Source organism: Dioscorea cayenensis, chromosome 6 (assembly GCF_009730915.1).
Source record: "Dioscorea cayenensis subsp. rotundata cultivar TDr96_F1 chromosome 6, TDr96_F1_v2_PseudoChromosome.rev07_lg8_w22 25.fasta, whole genome shotgun sequence".
Lineage (NCBI taxonomy): Eukaryota > Viridiplantae > Streptophyta > Magnoliopsida > Dioscoreales > Dioscoreaceae > Dioscorea > Dioscorea cayenensis.
In genome coordinates this window covers 20,706,151-20,720,325 of record NC_052476.1, presented here as the reverse complement: position 1 = coordinate 20,720,325, position 14,175 = coordinate 20,706,151, and positions in this window count along the sequence as shown.

The following is a 14,175-nucleotide window of genomic DNA, read 5'->3' as shown; positions in this document are numbered from 1 at the left end:
AAAGCCGGTTGGATTATGCAAGGTCGGATTTTAACCGATTGGAGTGAGTGGGCCCATAGAGAGTTGATTATTATTTTTATATTTTCTTTTGAGTTTAAATATATTATTTATTTTTATTATATTATTCCATAGGGTGTTGTTCGATCTTGGGAGGGAGTTCCGTGTCTAGCAAGAAGAACCCAAGGACACCGAGTGAGTTGGTAGTGGCTATTATTTTTAAATAATTGATTAATTATTATTATTTTGAAATAATTATTTAATGGTCTAGTATTTTGAAAATAATTGTTTAAGTATTTCTTTTTATCATGTTTAATTGGCGTATAATGTTGAGGTATACGTATATTTATTTGCCGTTGATGTTCCTGACAACCGTATTGATACATCAATTCCGTATAATTTTACGTATTTATGAATAGTATAAATACATGTATATGTGATTTAATTATTCGGTTCATGAATTTATTTTTGAATGGTTATATATGCTTTGATTTGGAATGATTTGTGAAATCATGTGCGTGTATTAAAATGTTTTACCGACAATATTTGTGGGACTGGTTTTCATACCTGGCATAGGAATGGTATTTTGTATTTGGACTTTACTGGTGTTATGCATGTATCGTACTGTGAATGTCCTGGATAAGGACCATGTGATATGATTTATACAGTTTGTATTATTCGTCAGCATCTACATGTTGGTTTGGATGGTGACGGCGGGCTAAAAAGCCCCGACCTCTACGATTAGTGGGTCCCCACGGGCCAGCCTTTAGAGGTGGCGTGGTGGACTCGAGTGTTGATTTGTCCGGATCGGGTGGGAGGCGTAGAGGCTACGATTGGATTACTACACGGGATCCCGTAGTCACCACATGGGACCGATGGGCCAGATGTCAGTCGCGAAGACCTTGGCGGCTCCCAACCTAGTCGCTAAACGCGTGGCTAAGTGGGGAGAGTTTTCAGTCGTGGAATTGAGAATTGGTTATTATATTACTTGTTATTTTGGGTTGTGATGAGGGCGAGCCCATTGCTCGCTCTTAGGGAGGCGGCTCTCACAACAATTTGGATTTTCTTAGAAAATTGATTTGATATTGATTTATGATGAGTTTATGTTTCAAAAAGTTCTTTAAAAGATGTATTTTTGCTAGAATTACTGTTATTTTGGAAAAGTTGGAAAAATTATTTGAGAAGTTGGTATTTATATACTTTATATACATTTGTATTTTAGTATTTGAAATTATTAAGCCACTCTACCGACTAATCGAATGTCGTCAGAGTCAGCGGAGGCAGGACCCCTAGATTGCACTGATCGAGTATAGAGCTAGTCGGGGTTGAGTCCGGAGTGCAGTGGGTCCCTCTTTCTTTCTTTCTTGTTATTGGTGTCAGTGATCTTGAAGCGGTAGTACCCGCAAATTAGAGTGACTATATTTATTAGTATTTATGTATTTCGAACATGTACTTGGTGAAAAATTGTAAATAGTGATTTATGTAGGGTCCGATTTTGTTTAAAACAGTGTATCGGCTTCCGCTTAAAACGGGAATTTTTAAATCGATTGGTGCACATTTACCTTGGTAGAAGAGTGGTGTGACACCTAAATATATAAATCGAGTTTCTCAAGCGAAAATGAAGTTGATTTCCATCGGATCGGGTCGAGCACTTCATCTTCAAATGAGGTAGTCGATTTTTATTTGTCGAGGCAGCATGATGCCGATTATCGTCTCCGCTTTGAAAACGAGTTCATTTCTGATTTGTAAAGTTCTCGTTTATGGTTATCTATTTGTATATTTTTAAATAATGTTTAACTATTTGCTATTATCCGTTTAAATATATTATTAATATGTTTAATAATTGTCATATCCGTTTAATACTTGTCATCTCCGTTACATTATCTTTAAATGTATAACTATTTATATTAACGTGTAAATTCTCAAAGTCTCTGCGTAAAACGGTGATCTTTTTCGTTTGATCGGAATTGTTGGCGGTAGGCGAGGTTACTGTAGTATCGACGTGCGTAAGAATTATGGCGACGTTAATTCTTATGCACGCGTATATAAATATCCGAACACCCGATTCGTTGTCATCGATCGATGTCGGTTCATCCGTGCGTTTAACTTTTTCTCGGATATGAAGAGTCGACCGCTTGTGGACTTCACACCATAAATAACCGGGAAGAACCCTTCCCGACGGGACAACCACTCCTCGTCGTCATCGCCGCCTCCTCCTCTCGCTCATCTGCTTCCACACGTACTGATGTATTGGCTGAGTCGGACTGAAAGATTCGAAGATGAACTACTGTCCGAAAGGATGTTTCGTGAACCTCCTTCCTTATCTTGAGAATCAATCAGCCGTAATCACGCAACAAGTTAAACTATCTTTTTCTGCCCAAGGCGAAATGCTCGCATAATTGCCTGAATGCAGAGGATTCTCCAATGATGGATGACTGGGCGGAAGCAATTAAGCGGCGTTTCGACTTCGATAAGAAAAGAAAGTTTTCACGTATTGCGTGATTGCGGAGGATTCTAGAGGGAGGGAGATCGGAAAACATCCTTTAAAGACGGGTTGATATTTATCACTTGAGACTTTTTGTTCTGGTTTAAGAACATTACGTCGATGTACAACTATTACGCTACGTGTTTAACTATCGGGATTTTTCGCTTAAGTCCCGAAACCATGACACATTGATTAATAGTCATTTTATGAATGTGTTTGTTTAACCTTTTTAATGTTAGTACGTTATGTAGGTTCAAGTTGATGCGCATGTTGTGCTACGGCCAGTGAAGCGTTCGAATGTCATGGGGACTTGTTTCGATTATCTACGGGTCGAGTCGTGAGTGTCAGTCCCGAGAGGGGCGTTGTAAATATTGTAAATGTTCAAAATGTTTTATAAATAAAATGAAACAAGCTTATTTGAATGTGAACTTCGAAATTTAAAGCGAGAGACCTAGTAAAAAAACAATGTGGGAAACAAAAAGAGCGTCATCAGTAAATGCGATGAGAAAAAGTTAAACAATACTCAAGTTACTCTTTTAAACAATGACAACGGTGTTTAAGAAAATACGTAAAGATGTTTAAACAGCTGACCCAGAGGTACCCATCTTAACGCGATGTCAGTTGAAAGCATTCGATTTAAACGATAACATATATTTTTAAAGCGGTTAAATCACTATATTTAAAGCGTTTTTACGTATTATTTTACATGATATAGACTTTATTTAAAGCGGTAATCGTTATATTAAACACTATATGTATCTGTTTAAACATAAAAAGCTACGTTTTAAAGCAGAGATACTCATGTCGGCGATACATGATATGTCTTCGTCGCGACGAGTGACATATATTTTTCCTTTTTGCCTTGGGATGGAGAAAAATACCCCCAATCACATCACGTCTAGTCTAACCTCTATGCACTTTTTGTCTTTCATCGCGACAGTTGATATATATATATGCACTTTTTTTGTTTTGTCTGTCAGTACCTTGTTTGTTGTTTACATCTTCTTCTTCTGCAGCTTATTTTTGTTCTTCGTTTCATTTGGTTTGTAAGATTTGGTTTTCGGGCGATATATTGAGGAGTTTTTGTGGTATTGCTTAGATTCGACGGGGAGGGAAGAGTGCTAATGTTCGCAGCTCGAGACTTCTTGGGAGTTGGTGTTAGTGAGATATGTGAGCGATGAGGTCTCGAAGTTTCTCTTATCGCGGGGTTAAGTTCATCACACGGATGGATATAAAAAGCGGTTTGCCCGATAGAAAAGCGATGTTGACTTCAGCTGGATGTGTCAGCGTCACTCCGATCTTCAAATGTCTTTCGTAGTTGATCTTGTCGTCGAGAGCGAGAAAATGTACCATTCTTTGAATCCTAATGAAAAAGCGAGGTTTTTACTCGTTAGTAAGTTCCTTCTCTTTTAATTGTTCAGGTTGTCCGGGGTCGTTTAGTGTTTAAATACGTCAAAAGTCATTTGGTTAACGTCTTCGTGCTTAGTCGTTTCGTTATTAGTTAAGCGCTTAAGTATTTAATTTAACGTTTAAATATTGTCGTTATCGACTTAAACATTATATTCTCCGCTTAACGTATTGATCTTTTCATTTGAGTGAAGTGTTGGGCTGGAATTGATTCGCGAGTGCTCCGTTCGTCCCCTGGTGACCACGACGCTGTGGGATGTCTTCCTTCCTCGTCTAATCATTACAGTCGTCATCGTTGGATATTGGACAACGTTTTGGCCAGTGTCGAACATTTCGTGGATGTACTTCAAAAATCATGCAATCAAAAAGGAATTTTGACTTCAAATTCATAAAGAACGAAAAACATCGGGTGGCATGGAATGCGCGTGGTGGTCCTCGGCGACGATGACATCTCGGCTATATTTGCTTTGCTTTTGGTATGTGGATAAGGTGGGTGCAGACATGAATCACGGCGTCTGCGATCGTGGAAAGAGAGGCGGTGATCGTTTTTAAAGCGTGCATTCTTTTCTTTCGTAGCGTGTATTGTGGGATTCAGAGAGGGCTTGGCTGCACTGTTTCTCGATGGTACCCGACTCCTCGGAAAATATCGAGGGACACTCACGGGTGCCACGAGGGAAAAGATGGAAATAATGGTTTTTCCACGTCGCCTTGCATGATAGTCGACCACTAAGAGCCCGATGCCAATTGGACTTGGTTCGTATCTAAGTTAGGCGATGCTTTTATACGAGGGATGGAGATTATCGTGAGATAATTACCTTCGCTAGTCGAGCAGTCGAGGGCCTTGCTGAGCGCAATTGACGAGATCTTCCTTTCTTCGCCACATGCATCGCATCTTCGACATTTGGAGGCCAATTTTATGAAAGCCAATGTCGGACTTGGAAGGCATTGAGGGAGGAGTGCTAGTCTATATGCTTCCGCGTCGCGTGGGCATCCACGGCTAAAGATTTCGATGATATCGTGTGAGATGAGCTGCCGCCGCATCACCCGAAGCTCATTCTTGGTTGATTAATAAATCGGATATGGCACATTGGTCAAATTATCTGCATTCGGAGGGTGATCGTTGGGGTGAGATGTATTCAAAGCGTCGCGGAGTCGTTCGATACTTGGATCAAGGAAGCTCGTCGTTTACAGGTGACGAAAATGGTCGACTCATCAAGGTCTCGCGAATGTTGGTTTACACTTAACATTTAGTGTTACCCTCTAAACATTCTCAATCTTTGTTTAATTACACTTGTCTGTCTTTAAATATTAATCCTTTCGTTTAAATGTTTACGATAATGTTTAAACATGTTTACGAATTATTTAACCATCACTGCTCTGCTGTTTAACCTTATTTCTGCAGGGTTCGAGTTGATCGCGCGTGTTATGTATAGGGCGTGAGCAAGCGAGACAAATGGGAGACCTACTTATGCCCGGACATACATTCGAAGGGTAGAGATCATTGTTGAGGACGGACCGAAATCTTCGTGTTGGTCGTTGTGTCGATGATCGTTACTGAAGTGATCGACCGGTCTGATGACTCGCAGATCTCGTCATCGAACTTGTTCGTATCGAAGGTGGCAAGTTTATAGTATCCCTTACCAAACACGTTTTCATGACTGATGATAATCGCAGCATGCACACCAACGTACATCGATTTATTCGGGTGCTTCACGTTGACGAATTACAAGCTGGCAGTACAAGAGGCTATATTCCCACGTACCCAGCGATGACGGGCCTTGGGGCGGAAATCGTGAGCTTCGTTTTGCGATCGCCCGCTATGGCGAGAGGCATCGTGGGCGGCCTAGGGCGAAAGAGGATCGAGTCGCGAGCGTTTGATGTCCGCGAGTTACATGTGCGAGCCGCCATGGATCCGATCACGATCGGCGATCTTGCAGTGAAAGCCCTCATGGCGACTAGGGCGTTGTAAATAAGTCGTGCGAGTGATGGGAAACATTGTGTATTGATGGGCGACTTTCCATATTTAAACTCTTACTCTTTCTGACGAATTGAATGTATTTAAGCAGAGACATTGTTATTTTAAGCGGATACGACTCGTAATTTGAAATATTTCAATTGATGTTTAAAGCGATATATGGTATATTTAAATAATGAAGCGGAAATGTACACAATTACAGCGTAAATTAAACAATGAAATGAAAGCGAATGGAATTTAACTTTTGCCTTTACGATTGAAAAACAAACAAAACTTACATTGAGATATACAAGTCATGTTATTCGAAGCGAAAAACAATGAATTGAATGTCTAGGTTTACATTCGAAAACAAAAATTGACATTGAGATATACAAGACATGTTCTTCGGTCACAAATCTTAACCCAGCTATGTGCACTACCCCTTTGCATCGTGATGGCGTACGCCCTCCCTCCTTAAGTATCTTTGGTTGTCGTAACTTCTCACCCCAAAGTAATTGCTCGATAAACGCGCATGAGCGTAGGGCTCGAGCGATCGACGCTTCCTTGTTTTCTGGCGTGGGGTTTCCATGTCGCGTGCGAAAGTGGGTACTTTGTAGTCGCCCGACTCGCAGAACTCCATGTCGACACAATTGTCGAATAGATTCCATTGTCGAGATATGCAAATTGAGATTAGAATACCGAATTAAATACCAAACACTATTAATCGGACATAATTAAAGAACTTACCATGTCCAACGCATCTTTATCGTACCCCGGACATGAAGAATAATGCCCGTAGTTCTTGTTTATCATTATCGAGACGATGACATGGAAGTGGTCATTCATGCATTATCGGGAGGATGACAATTTGAACTTCGATGCGAGTTCATGTGCAGCATCCCGACCATAGCCGTAATTGTTTCATGTGCGTCGTCTGCTTTTGACATAAACAGCATAGCGTGATCACGGTGATGGGAGCACTTCTTGTAAGGATATGGCTCTTTGCTCGCGACTTTTGTATTATGCATACTGAGCGTCCCATCACATCATCCGTGACCATCTCCTTCCTCAGCGCGGATAGTACAATTTGTCCGTGTGGTAGCTGATGATCGTTCTTCAACACGACAGTCTTCGGGATTAAAGCGATAACATATATAATAAGACCATATTGTAAATGTTTAAATGATATTATCAATTGTTAAAATGATATTATATATAATTAAAGCGTTAAGTGACAAATTAAATGATAACATAAAGACATTAAACACCATTACAAAAATCGTTAAACACTATAATAAAAACTTTAAACACTATCATAAAAACTTAAGACTTACGATCCAGTAGGCGAGGTTGAGGAAGATCCTCATCAACTCCTGCTTCATAGTTTGTTAAGACGAGACATGCCAACCCATGGGAATAAAAAGCTTTTTCGAGTCAATGCAGTCCCATTGTTGATTGGCCTTGATCATCTCTCTGTTGCTCGGTCTGGGGTCTTCATAGAGCACTGCAGTTGCACCTTCACGGTGTTCAGAGACCACAGAACATCTTCCTTCGATCGCTAGGATGAGCGGTGGCGAGCATCAACTTCTGAGCCACGTCCTTACATGGTTGTTCTTGTTGTGGGATTGTGCACGGCGATCTGAGACGACAGCTGGCAACATCAACCGCATGACACATCCTTACATGGTTGTATTTGTGCGGTGGGATTGTGTCTGCCGTTGCTCGTGCATCATCGACCCGCAGCTCTGACCCGCAAGCAATTCAACGATCTTCTCAACCGTAGCCACGGCAGCGAGCTATCGTTGGGAGACACACCCTTAGCTTGTTCTTGATCCGCAGGATTGTGTCCATCTTTGATGCCGTATCTCGGCAGCCGGTTCCCCGGGTCCGTCAATTCATTAAGAAGAGAGTTGGCGACCTTCTCAGCCAGCGACAGCGGGCACATCATCTATGATGTCCTCCACCGTCGTAGCCATGTCATCAGCGGCGGCAGACTCGATGACTGACATCGATCGCCGAGCGGTGTTGCTATTGTTTCATCGTCGTCGTGCGGTGAAAGACGAGGCGATATTATTCTCCTCTTTTTCGCAAGTCTCTTGAATGTGGTCGTCTTGGAATCGACCTTCCCGATGATGTCAGTCGTTGTCGAAATTCAGCGCCTCGTTTGAGTCCGGGTGCTTGAGTTCTTTGGAGGGATGGCGCGGTCGGTTGTAAACGTCCTTCTAGTGCCTCAACACGAGCGACAAGCGGAGGAAACTCGGTCATCAATATCTGGCACGCCTGCATAAGAGTTGCGGTGACATCTTACGCCTAATGTCGCCGGTTGAGGCCGCCAGTCGGGAGGGTCTCACCACGATCGGGGGCCCATCGTTGTCGTTGTAGGGGGTTGTTGCGATGCCGGGGTGGGGAGGCTTCTCAGGCATCGAGGATCAGCGTCGCGGCGTGGTCTGGAAGTAGGAGAGCTGGCGTCGGCGCCGCGATAGAGGTACGCCTCGTCACCCCGCCTTGTGACAAGTGGTTCGGGAGCAATAGCATCCATCCGTCGGTTGGCCCCAATAAATATTTCTTCTTGACGATTCACTGGAACCACTTTCGAGAAACTAACATATGTAAACCAAACAATGCTCAGTGAAATCATTCATTTTAAACTATAAAAACTATATTTAAACATATTGGTTATATATTTAAGCGTTATAGAATATATTTAAAGCGGAGAACAAAAATATTTAAACCCGGTATGAATAAGTTTTTAAACGGTAAATACTAAAGTTAAACACTAAATAATATGTTTAAACATTAAAGACTTATGTTAAACATTGTCCATGATTTATTACCTCTTTCCCATCGACGATGACGATAAGTTTGGTTTCTACTGTGCTGCTTGCTTCAGTAAGTACTTTCACCGTAGACTACATCCTTGGGACCTTGCCAGCGGACTTTCTTCCCGTTCCGATCAACTCGTAAAACCGGACGTTAAGCGCGGAAAGCAACCCTTAATGTACACTGTGTTGGTCTTCTTCCCGAGCGATCTATCTTGTACTCGGGCGGTCGCTCGGGAATATCCTCCATAAGCCACTAGTGTCGCTGCGTCCATGCAGTGTCGCCCCATGGTCGGTAGATCATCGACGTAATCAACGATCTAGTTCGAACCGAGCATGATGTATTTGGGAAGAGGGCGTATCCCGTAAGGGTACACCATCGGGGAGTTTGACAAAATTATCTTCTTTCCCTCTCGTCGAACAAGTTTGCACCGAATGCTCTTGATGGAGTCTCGTATGTTTTGATAGATCTGCCCCTTATCAGGTCGACCGGTTTTCTTCTTGAAGAGCATTGCGTCGCCATCGCATACGTATGACCAAGAACGAGGGCCACATCTTGAGGTCCGAAACTCGGCGAGCTTTCCCGATCCTCGAATTTATTGGTGCGACCATCGTACCTTTGCAAAAGAGAATCAAGAAGGGCCCTCTCTTGGTATATAGCTTCAAACTCGATGAGCAGCTAAAGCGGTGTCCTTCGAATAATCTCTCGGTGTCGAGGGTCATGTTATCTTTCAATTCGACTAAGGTCTCCACGACCGGGTGTCAAATAGCATCGCCATTAACTAGGTTGACCGCCATAATCACAAGCTTGCGACAATAACAACACATTCAACATGCGAGTATTGACAAAAGTTTAAGCGGAAATATAAGGTTTTAAGCGGTAACCTCTCGCTTTTTAAACGAGAGATATCAAATGTTAAACGAGACCCATTTTTCTTAAACAGAGACGGGAATACTTAAACAGAGATAACAAATTTTAAACTGTAACATCTCATTTCTTAAACGTCAACCTCATTTGTAAAACGCAACTATATCAAACGAAAGTGAAATGTACATTATAAATATTACACAAATCATAACAATCGAAAAACTATTTCGATAGTGTATACATACTGAAAATGCAAAAACAAAAACAAAACCCTAGCAGAAATCTCCCTGCAGACTAACAAAAACCCCACGGTAGAAATCTCCTCGAGACTAACAAAAAGCAGGAGCACAAAAACAAAAACCGAAAAAATCTTTCTTTATGTAGCAGCAGTTAACATAAAAATCATACTCAATACCTTAGATTACAAAGCCCGATGAAATGCCAACTAGTTCATGGCGGGGACTTCTCCTTCGAGATACTCGGGTGGAAAGGGGAAAAGGCGATGAAATGCCAATTACAGAGGCTTGGCAGGTAGAGACAACTTCGAGAGCGACTTGAAATGGAAAAGTCGAAGGCGTGAGTTGAGAAAAAGCAAATGCTGACTCCAATAAATTAGTCTCTTGGGGTTTACCCTACGAAACCCACCCCACTTCCTCTCGAGCCGTCGAGATAGGCTGTACGCGACTCCCCACGCAAGAGCATTTTCGTCCCATAAAATTTGAAACTCACTCCGTTCACATCCGTTACAGGCTTTGGGGGTTTGAAAAACATAGTGTTTAAAAGGAGGGAGTTTTTAGGGATTGCAAAACTAACGGGGTGTTTTTGACAATTTTACAAACTTAGAGGGTTTTTTTGGCAATTTCCACTTATTATTATTATTTATTTATTTTTTAAACACGCAGACTATATTAAATATTTTGTAAGTATAAAATAGTAAAATACAATTGATATTAAAAATAAATATAAGAACCAAAATACATTTTTAAAAAAATTAAATAAAAGACTTGTTAATATAGTCCAATTAGATATTTTGTAAATATAAAAATAAAAAACTAAAATAAATATAAGCATGAAAATACTTTAAAATTAAAAAGGGTCATTGCTATAGTCCAATTTTATTATATATATATATATATATATATATATATATAAAAAAAAAGACATGTCTTCTAAAGATATTCCAAAATTTAAAATCTATCGATATTCTACACTAGTAATTGGATTTACACGTAATTCTCATTTGTTAAACCAAAGATATTGTTATATTAAAGTGTGAGGTAAATTAGTGAGTCAGTTGGAATGTGGTTGGGTTCAACTATTTTACATTACACAAGCTTTTATTACATTATATATATATATATATATATATATTAATTGTTAGATAATCATCTAACAGTTATCATCAAATATTTTTAAATTCTAAAAACAAAAAAAAAATTGTGCATATTATATATATATATATATATATATATATATATACACACTAGACATCATTTGATAAAAAAGATAAGAGAAAGAGATGACAAAGAGTACTAGTGGGTTTGGGATTCAGATAGAGTCAATCCGTCATATTTGATTTGCCGTTAACTTGACATATATTAATTATAATGTTCTACATTATTTATATGAATAATAAATAATGTTGTGATAAATTATTTCTAAATTCAAGTTTTGTAAAAATGTTAAACTAAACGAATTTAAGTACCATTACAATGTATTAAGTATTAACACTGGTTCAAAATGAATTTATGTATTTAATATTTCAATTTTTCTATATTGTTAAGATTAAAAATAAATAAATTTTAATTTTGATTAAACTAAACCGAATGGTATTACAAATATTGAATAAACTTTTTGTTAGATACTTGGCAATGAAAAATTCTTTGTGAATTTAGTTAGGACTTATGTAACTTGCTCCACTTGTAAATCAATTGTTTTGTGGCTAAGCATGAAATTAAAATATGGACATAATGAAAATAATAATGTAAGTAACATCTGTAAATATATATTATTTTTTAAAAATTATTACATATATATACATAAGAATTTCAATATTTAATACATGCCCCAAAAAAAAGCTAATATTTTAAGGAGAAAAAAATTAGAATTCTTGTTTAAATTTGAAATTACTATGCCTTATATTGCATTTAAATTGGTTGATATTAGTATAATTTTAGTTTTAATTATTCATTAAAATGGGGAAAAAAATCATTGCATCATAGTTAGAATAAACTTAGACTATCCAAAATCAGCCTAAGTGACAAAAACTTAAGTTGATTAAGCAAGTGATTTCAAATTTGAATCCTTATTTATGTAAAAAAAAAAACATTTGCTGAAAAATAGTCTATTATTTATGGAGAGCTCATAATATTTTGTCCATGTATATAAAATATTGAACTTTTCAATCCATGCTCTATATATATACATACGAGGGTCAGTCTTCTTAAGACGTTAAATTAGCATCTAATTGCTGTCCACCCCAGGATTCCCTCATCTTGATTCTTCTCCCTCCTCTTTGCGAAACCAACACTAACACTCAACCTCCATCTATTCTCTCTAGTCACCTATTCACTTATATATATATATAACGGCTGCTGTGGAGACGTCCCTAGATTAGTTTTCTGATAATGTCCCAAGAAAGCATATCTTTATAAATATATATATTTATAAAGATTAAATAAGCTTGTGTGTACATGCTTAGCATTGAATTATTTTACAAGATTTATTTCTCTAGAAGCAATTAATGTAATGAGCTTCACGTGTATACTCAAAGTGTTAATTCTTTGACTAAACCTTGAAATTAAAAGATATACATGATATTCTTCATATCCTTACTTGTATATATTTAGTATTCACATACACATGTATGATAGTAATTAATATAATACTTGATTTATTTTTTTAATCAAATACAAGCTTTCAAGTTTAATAAAAGAAGGAGAATCACATCAAAGAATAGAATACAAAGAGGAAACCATTTGTTTATGTATTTGTTCCAATTGATTCATATATGTATGTAATGCATGGTTAATTTTATATACTTAAATTATTCATTATGTATTTTTTTTTTTTGGTTGTTTTATTGGACGACTTTAATATATATATATATATATATATATATCAAATGTGATTCATGCTTTTTAGATGAGCTAAATTTGTGGACATGATACAGGAGAGAGAACTAGTGCTTTGAAAACTTTAATAAGGTCTTTTTCTCATATATATATATATATATATATAAGTAAATAAAAATATTTTGAAAGGGCACATTAGCAAATATGATTTTTAACAAGGGAAAATTAATTATGAAAAATTATGAATAACTGAAAGAACAAGGAAGAAAAGAAAACATTTTATCAACTTGTTTTTTTCTTTTCCTCTAATCTTTCTAATTAACATCATAATTAGGTTTTAATCTATTAATTAAGGAAAGCTGAGTATTAATTTGAACTTAAAGCAAGCCATTAATTAAATGATTAGAAGTTTAAACAAAGTAGTTCTTAGAACCAAAGCCATCTTTTGGTTGGACCCAATCTAAAAAAGGTTATGAGTTTGTTTTCAAGAACTTTTGTTTATATTAATTATTATTCAAGTGGTCCCTTAAAAAAAGTATCAACAGTTAATGCTTTAATTATAGCATGACCTAAGCATGTAATTAATATTTTTTTGTAGTTAATTAATGTTTAATCAATCTTGTTTATATATAGATATATAAATTATCACAAGAAATCACATTGAAAAGGAATAATTCTCTACATTAGGATTAAGTGAAAAAAAAAAATAGAACTTAAGACTATCAAACATATGTTAATTATCTTGAACTAAGAATATGAAATTACGAGAAGTTTATTCAATGTAACTTTTAATATTATTTTATCATATTATTAATAATACAACACTAGACATAATTATCAAACATTCACAAAATTAATCAAAAGTTCTTTTAGAAAGATATAAACAATGATAAGGGTATAAAAAAACATAAATTTATGGAAAAAACTCAAAATTGAAAAAAAAAAAAAACATAAACTAACAGCAAAGAAAAATAATTCCGTTGTTATAAAAATTTGTACAATTATGTTATTTCATTATAAAAAAAATTTAAATATGTTTAAATAAACATTAATTTAATTATAAATTGAGTGAATAATCTGAATTCAATTTATAGCATAGCCTAAGTTTGGTGCTGCTAAAGTGATCGTCTAAATTCACTGAACATGTCTTACAATTCGAAAAAAAACACATAAATCTTTCCATAATCTTTTTGCATTGACTAAAATAGAATTCAAGTCACAAACTCTACCATTTTTTCGGTATATATGCATATATGTGCATTTATATAAAAAAGAGAGAACAAGTGAAGAGATAAGGTCAACACCAAAGGAAAGGTCCATGTGAGTTACTAAAGAGTAGTCTTTGTACCAATTGAGACACTTCACTGTAAACATACTTTTATATTCCGCCACCCACCAAAGAAGAAAGATTCCCATAATAACAATAAGAACTCTTATCAATAATTAGGCAAACAAACACCATGCCTTCAACGTGACCTAAAAAAAAGCTAACCAATTTATATCCAAGATATATATATATATATATATATGAACACACATATATCAAACTCAAATCTATAGAGAAGCATTAA